Source organism: Aethalodelphis obliquidens, unplaced genomic scaffold (genome assembly GCF_003676395.1).
Source record: "Aethalodelphis obliquidens isolate GAN/ISIS:26980383/991018 unplaced genomic scaffold, ASM367639v1 scaffold17, whole genome shotgun sequence".
Lineage (NCBI taxonomy): Eukaryota > Metazoa > Chordata > Mammalia > Artiodactyla > Delphinidae > Aethalodelphis > Aethalodelphis obliquidens.
This window is the reverse complement of record NW_020837961.1, coordinates 25,490,026-25,496,620: the sequence shown is the minus strand read 5'-3', so window position 1 is coordinate 25,496,620 and position 6,595 is coordinate 25,490,026. Positions and strand designations below refer to the sequence as shown.

Sequence of the window (6,595 nt, the reverse complement as noted above, 5' to 3'; positions counted from 1 at the left end):
CTGAGGATTCGGTGCCGTGAAGGAAATGATTCAGGGCGGCAAATTCGAGGCTCTTCGGTGGCGTGAACTAATTTCTGAAATAAGTCTAACTTCTGAGAGCAGTCTGGCGGGAAAAGCCTGCTGGGTCTGGAGACCCAGCACACGGCTCAGTAGGCTCCGCCCCCGTACCCGACGAGCCAGGAAACTGCCCCAATCCCGAATCCCGGTTTAGCCTAACCCCGCCCCCGCCCGGCCCTCCCCGCCCCCTCTGTATCCCTGGAAACGCTCTCGCGTCTTCTCTCTGCGCCTGCTCTGCAGGGTGCGGAAACTACCGCGGGAGGAGAGGGCAGCGCCGGCGCCCAGTACCTGCTACCGGTCGGGGACACACTTAGGCGGAACGGAAAACCAGAGCTGTTCACCAGGGCCAGTCCCTCGAGGTTCGTGACGAACTCTTAGAAGAGACGAGTCGTTCTTTCGGGCAGTCCTTCCCCTGACCCCGACTGACCTTCCTCCGTCAATCTAGGGACTCAGGCTTCCTGAGCCAAGGCCCTCACCATTTACTTCAAGAAATGCATAGAAGGAGGAGCGCAGAAAGGCGCTCTTCTCGCCGCCCAGTTCACCCTGTGAGGGCAATGGAAAAAATAAACAGGAGTAGGAATAAATCAATTAGTCCTGTTTAGAACTGGATGGGAGCACAAGGGACCTGAGATGCCCTCGGTTTTGGTAGATAACCCAGTCTGTCATAAGTTTGAGAGATCCCTAATGTCACATTTGTATAAGAATATATCAAAACACATACATATTTCAGATGTATTGGCATTTCATTGAATTAGTGATTAGTTTCTTCCATAGGAGCTATACTTTGTAATTTTTTTTATGGTTTGCATCTTTAATCATCGACATAATAAGTCATCTATCACAGCAGAATTTTTTTTTTTTAAGTTTATCTAACTGTATAGTAAGTACCTGGTTTTTGTTGTATGAATAAATCTTATTCCACTATTTGGAGCAGGAAGGGGGTTATTCCTTTAACTAATTTTTAACTTTTTTCCTTCTCTCCTTTGCTGTTATTCTTTGCTTCCAAATTTTCAGGCTGAAGTCTGTAAGCCTGGAGAGGCCTCCAGCAGTAATCTCCAAATGTAAGTCGAATGAAACATGGCCTGCCTTCAAACACTTTTCCCGCTTTAAATTTTGATTTAACTGTCAATAAATGTTAGTTAGTAGGAAATCTGTGATTTCTATTTATTTAACAACCTAATAACCTACCATAGAATGCTAGATGTATGCAAAAATTATGATACAAGGGATAAACATTTACTGACTCTTTAAGCTATTTTAGTGATTTTTTTTACTCTTTTCAGGAGCAAATTATTGATATTTCTTCTGTAGTTTTCTTTAAACTTTCATAGTAAAAGAGCTTATGGTGATAATATGAAAAGTTCCAATTCTTATCAATGATTTTGTTGGTGATAGTAAAATCATATTTATTTTGAACTCTCTTGATGACACATGATACATTTGCTTGCTCTGGTTTATTGGCTTTATTTCTCACATTTCAGCTTTTACCCCCAAATGACTGAATTCTGGAGACAGTGGTCAGCCTCAGACATAGTTACTCCCAGGTAGCCTCTGCCTATACAACTCTAGGCCTCCCCCTCCTTTGTGTTTCCTGATAAGGATCTCTGGGGATCATGAGCAAGAGGGCTACTCTTTGAAGAATTTTACCTGGGGACCAGAAATGTAAACTCACACCATGGGACACATTCAGCCTGATCCATCCCTCTCAAACCCTTCATCCTGTATTTCTCCATTCTCATTTGTTTTTGCATGTGCGGGCCAAACTTAGAGACTGTAACTGTGAAACAGGAGCCAACCGGGAGATCAGAGAATCCACCAGATCTCTTCTGAATACCAAGAGTGGAATGGCTGAAGGCAGCCTTTTGATCTTTGTCTCAGCACCTGTGGTGGCCGGAGTAGACTGCCCGTTTGGTAGCACTGGGGGAGCTGCCTCTCGGTCCCCTAACAGACTGCTTCACCCTAACCTTCTGGGGCTAAGCTCATTTTGGTACCAGCCAGAGTAGTACCTCTCATTATCCTCCCTTGTATACCTGAATCTGAACCATTCCCTTTCCTGCAGTAGCACCCACTTTATCATTCTGCCCTGACCACCCCCATTCAGAGTTGTGCCTTGAGGCTTGCCAGCAGGCCTTGCAATACTTACATTAAACTAAATTTAAGAGTAAAGGTGCTCCTGCTGCTAATGTTCTCAGATCAGAGAGGAGCAAAATGAAGGAACTGGCAGCTGAAACTTTAATGGTTGGAACGTTGACTCTGATTTTGAAAAAGAAAAATCGCAGTTGATCTGGGTGACAAAGAAGACGTTTTCCTCTCCATGTATATAACATTTGCATAAGATTTCATTAGAGGCTTATATTTTCTAGGAAAAACAGCCTGACCCAAGTAAACATCAATAAGGATAAATTTTATGTCCCAACCTGGTAGGCCAGTTCTTGGGAGGCTTATACACACCTTGATGGGGAATGTGAGATGGATCGGAGCTTCTGGGGTTTGATCCCTCTATCTGTGTACAAGTAGGTGGGTCTTCCTAGTTTGGGGAGAAATTACAAGTACTCTTTTCTCGTTTTGAAGTTCCTTGGGGAACCCTTCAGAGGTCCCTGCAATTATGCAGAGATACCTCTGCCCAGTGCCCTTGGTGACCAAAGTGGGAGCTCTCAGAACAAAGTCTTAATTTGTCAGGGAAGGACCTGCGTGCTGAAGCCAGCACAGGCATTGTTTCTTTCCCCTTCCAAATCCCCTGGGGGCAGAGAGGTCTGGGTTAAGAACTGAGATGGCCCAGATTTGCTCCATATCCTTGGAGGACTCTGGAACGTAGAGTCTTCACAGCTTCTCTGAAATAGGCTTACAAGAGGTAGGTTTGGGGAGCCTTTGCCCTTCAAATCTGTACACGAGGTCTAATCCTATGTTAGTTTTAACTTCTTGCCGCATGTTCTACATAATGCTGCCATTTAGTAAGTTCTGGTTATCCAATTAACTCAAAGAGTTGATATAACATGTGATCAGAAAAATAGATTTATTTTTAAATACAAAAGAGTTAAGTCACTATATTAGGAAGTTATGGAGTATAATACATTACGTTTCTAATGTTTGTTTTGGAGGAGAGGACTAACATTTGCTGTTTAGACTGAGTGCTTTAAAGCTATAACTGTATAAAAATAAGTTGACCTTATATTTCATGGATCATACCATGCACTGATAATCTGGGTAATCAGGATTCTGTTATATCATGACACTGATCTCCATTAGAATATTCTCTTTAATTATGTGAATAATTATTTTCAGGCTGGAGTAATAATCTTTTTTTCAGAAACAAAAAACTGCCTATTTCTACACTGAATTTCAAAAGATTTTCCCTCAAATCTCATTGCTTTCCACCCTCCGTCCCCCCATGGCTTTGTAGCACTAGAGGAATATCTTGTCTCTGCTGGCCACAGGTGGTGCTACCTCGGCTGTGACCATGTCTGTCCACCTCTATCATTCTCTGTCACCCAGATTTCACAGCAACCTCCAACTGGCCTCCACTGCCTTTCCTTCTGCCCCCTGCAGTCTAAGTCCAAAAGAGAAGCCAGAGCAATCCTTTCAAGGTGTAACTCAGACCATGTCACTCCTGGGCTCAAAATCCTCCAATCAGAGTAAAAGTCACATTTTTTTACAGTAACTTTCAAGACCCTATACCATCAGAACAGCACCAGATTCTCCTTAGCTTCTCTGACTTCATCTTTTTCTGCTCTTATTCATCCCTTGGCTACTGGTGAGCAGCCGATTTTTACAGTGGAAGAGATGCTATGTGACTTCCAAAGCCAGGCCCTAGAAGGGGATACAGCTTCCATCTGGCTTTTCTTTGGGTACTTGCCTTTGGAGCCCTGAGTTGCCACCTAAGAAGTCTGAGGCTGCCATACTGAGAGGAAGCCCAAGTTGTATGAGGAGGTCACATGTATGTGTTCTGACAGACAGCCCCAGCTGAGGTCCCAGCTAGTAGCATCAGCCACCAGTTACATGAGTGAAGACCTTACAGAAATTCCTGTTTCCCACCACTGAGTTATCCCCATGCTTCTGAGTCTTCCCAGCAGAGGCCCCAGTCAAAATTGAGTAGAGAAAAGCCATCCATTCCCATTGTGCTTTCTCCTAATTCCTGACCCACATAAAGTAAACGACTTCTTTTTACTTTGATTATTGTTTTAAACCGCTACATTTTTTTTAGTTGAAGTATAGTTGATTTACAATGTTTCAAGTATATAGCAAATTGATTCAATTATATATATATATATATATATATATATGAATATATATATGTATATTCTTTTTCAAATTCTTTTCCAGTATAGGTTATTACAAGGTACTGAATATGGTTCCTTGTGCTCTACAGTAGATCCTATTGTTTATTTTATATATAGTAGTGTGTATCTGTTAATCCCAAATTTCTAATTTATCCCTCCCCTTTTCCCCTTTGGTAACCATAAGATTTTTTTTGCTGCATCTGTGAGTCTATTTTCACTTTGTAAATAAGGTCATTTGTATCATTTTTTTTTAAGATTCCACATATAAGTAATATCATATGATATTTGTCTTTCTCTGTCTGACTTACTTCACTTAGTATGATAATCTCTAGGTCCATCCGTGTTGCTGCAAATGGCGTTATTTCATTCTTTTTATGGCTGAGTAATATTTCCACTGTGTGTGTGTGTGTGTGTGTGTGTGTGTGTGTGTGTGTGTGTGTATCATATCTTCTTTATCCATTCATTGGTCAATGGGCATTTAGGTTGCTCTCATGTCTTGGCTATTGTAAATAGTGCTGCTGTGAACATGGGGGTGCATGTATCTTTTTGATTTAGAGTTTTCATCTTTTCCAGATATGTGCCCAGGAATGGGATTGCTGGATCATATGGTAACTCTATTTTTAGTTTTTTTTAAGGAAACTCCATACTGTTTTCCATAGTGGCTGCACCAATTTACATTCCTACCCACAGTGTAGGAGATTTCCTTTTTTTTAACACTCTCTCCAGCATTTATTACTTGCAGGCTTTTTGATGATGGCCATTCTGACTCGTGTGAGGTGACACCTCATTGTAGTTTTGATTTGTATTTCTCTAATAATTAGTGACGTTGAGCATCTTTTCATGTGCCTGTTGGCCATCTGTATGTCTTATTTGGAGAAATGTCTATTTAGGTCTCTGCCCATTTTTTGATTGGGTTGTTTGCTTTTTTGATATTGAGCTGTATGAGCTATTTGTACATTTTGGAAATTAATCCCTTGTCGGTCACATTGTTTGCAAATATTTTCTCTCATTTCCTAGCTTGTCTTTTCATTTTGTTTATGGTTTCCTTTGCTGTGCAAAGTCTTTTAAGTTTAATTAGGTGCTATTTGTTTATCTTTGCTTTTGTTTCCATTACTCTGGGGGACAGATCCAAAAAAATATTGCTGCAATTTATGTCAGAGAATGTTTTGCCTATGTTTTCCTCTAGGAACTTTATATCCAGTCTTACATTTAGGTCTTTAATCCATTTTGAGTTTAATTTTGTGTATGGTGTTAGAGAATGTTCTAATCTCATTCTTTTACATGTAACTGTCCAGTTTTCCCAGCACCACTTATTGAAGAGATTGTCTTTTTTCCATTGTATATTCTCGCCTCCTTCATCATAGATTTGTTGACCTTAAGAGTATGGATTTATTTCTGGACTTTCTATCCTGTTCCATTGATCTTTGTGTCTGTTTTTGTGCTGGTACCATACTGTTTTGATTACTGTAGCTTTGTAGTATAGTGTGAAATGAGGGAGTGTGATTCCTCCAGCTCCATTCTTCTTTCTCAAGATTGTTTTGGCTCTTTGGGGTCTTTTGTATTTCCATACATATTCTCAAATTTTTTGTTCCAGTTTTGTGAAAAATGCCATTGGTAATTTGATAGGGATTGCATCGAATCTGTAGATTGCCATGGGTAGTACAGTCATTTTAACAATATTTATTCTTCCAATCCAAGAACATGGTGTATCTTTCCATCTGTTTGTATTGTCTTCAACTTCTTTCATCAACATCTTATAGGTTTCAGAGTACAGGTCTTTTGCCTCCTTAGGTAGGTTTATTCTTAGGTATTTTATTCTTTTTGGTGCGATTAAACCACTACGTTTTGAAGTGATCTGTACACTGTTGTAGCTATGTGCTCTCTCAGGGAAGCTGTCTCCTTGTTGAGAATTGTTCTTAGCATTTATCACTTCTAAGGGAAAGGCTTTATTTGTGAGTGAGAAAGTTTTAGAAGACAGCAAAGTACGAAAAAATTTTAATTATTGATTGTAACAGGAGAGAAAAGCATGAGCATTTGAAATCTATAGCTGTCCTAAAAATCTTCACTTTTTAATTGCAACCAGCTCCACTAACAAAACCCATAACAAAGCTCCTAATTGTCTGAATCTTCAATGCATTTATCAAATTTTCTCCTTTTCCACTTTGTGATGGAGGTGCAGACAAGTAATAAATTGGCCAAAAGGCAGATAGTAGAAGAAAATAATGAGAGAAGCAACCTGCAGAATTCACTCTCTGAGCTTC

At 40.4% G+C, this 6,595-nt stretch overlaps 1 protein-coding gene across 1 annotated transcript in view; it reads left to right on the top strand.

The window, feature by feature from the left end:
• Positions 1–1,058: 1,058 nt before the first annotated feature.
• Positions 1,059–6,595, top strand: part of TTC29 (tetratricopeptide repeat domain 29) — a 257,575-nt gene continuing 252,038 nt past the window's right edge. The window contains exon 1 of the mRNA XM_027117120.1: positions 1,059–1,118. The gene's annotated coding sequence lies outside the window, so the exon portion shown is untranslated. The remainder of the gene's footprint in view (positions 1,119–6,595) is intronic.